This window comes from Hippocampus comes, unplaced genomic scaffold, assembly GCF_001891065.2.
Source record: "Hippocampus comes isolate QL1 unplaced genomic scaffold, H_comes_QL1_v1.1 scaffold299, whole genome shotgun sequence".
NCBI classification, from domain to species: domain Eukaryota; kingdom Metazoa; phylum Chordata; class Actinopteri; order Syngnathiformes; family Syngnathidae; genus Hippocampus; species Hippocampus comes.
The window spans coordinates 418,243-419,309 of NW_017805694.1; the positions used below are offsets into that span (position 1 = coordinate 418,243).

Below are 1,067 nucleotides of genomic sequence, written 5' to 3' on the forward strand. Positions count from 1 at the left end.
ATGGTGGCTATTTGGGGGGGGGGGGTTGCGAACGAACAAGAAGAGCAACAATCATGTCGCGTTCCACGAAAACCGAATATGAGGAAACCTGAGCAAGCGCCGGCCTACTCGACCGTCCGCTTCCCCTTTCAACTGTTGACGAGCGGATCGAGTAGCGGGCCGTCGCCTCGCAGACGACGGAGCCAACTCGGCCAACTTGCGCGATTCTTTGTTTCTTTTTTGAACCAGCGAGAGGCAAGGTTCGGCTCGCTTATAAGAGCACATTTCTTGTTTGTACAACACAGCGAGAAGCACATGATACTCGAGTCGCCGCGCGCTCGCTAATGTCGCTAATGCTAACAAACACGCACACACGGACCAACAACACTTCTCCATTTTCCGTCGCTCTCGACTGCAAAATTAAGACCGCCGCCGAGTTCGTTTCAACCTGAAGCGGCTGGCGGTTATTTTCAACAATACCGAGCGAGCCGCGTTCCTCTCGACGGGAGGTTAGCCGGCCGTTTTCGACACGTTAGCCGTTAGCTCCTGCAGTTGGGCTAAAAGGCTACGACCTACAAAGTGAAACGTTTCATCATCTCCCCCAAGCGCAACTTCAAAAACAACAAAACCCCAAAAAAGAAGGGCAAAAAAAAAAAAAAACGGCGACAATGAGCAAGTATCGCAGGTACTTACATCGTGTCCCCCGCAGCCATTAACCGACTATCAGTCAGCGGGAGGTAATCCAGGCTATACGACGTCGAAGTCATACTCTTGGTGCTTTCTTTAAAAAATATCTATATACAAAATAGCCGTCTAATCTAACAATGGGGGCAAAGAGAGCACGTCCGCGCTCACTTGCATGAAGGCAAAGCAGGCGACGAGCGAGAACAGGTGCCGACTGACTGCCGAGAGACACACGACGACGAGGGGGAGGAGGAGAAAGAAGAAGAGGAGGTGGTGGTGGTAGCGGGGGGGGGCGTCGCGTTCTTCTTCTGCTGCTGCTTCTTCTTCTTCTTCTTCTTCTTCTTGCTGGTCGTCCGATCGCATGTGAAGAAGAGAGAGCAAGCCTGCTCGCTCCCCACTGCAAA

General features: G+C 52.3%; 1 protein-coding gene across 1 annotated transcript in view; it reads right to left on the minus strand.

Moving 5' to 3' along the window:
- The window catches only part of LOC109522973 (CUGBP Elav-like family member 2), a 23,923-nt gene extending 22,863 nt beyond the window's left edge, over positions 1-1,060 (minus strand). Inside the window, exon 1 of the transcript XR_002169671.1 lies at positions 673-1,060. The gene's annotated coding sequence lies outside the window, so the exon portion shown is untranslated. The remainder of the gene's footprint in view (positions 1-672) is intronic.
- Between the last annotated feature and the right edge of the window lie 7 nt (positions 1,061-1,067).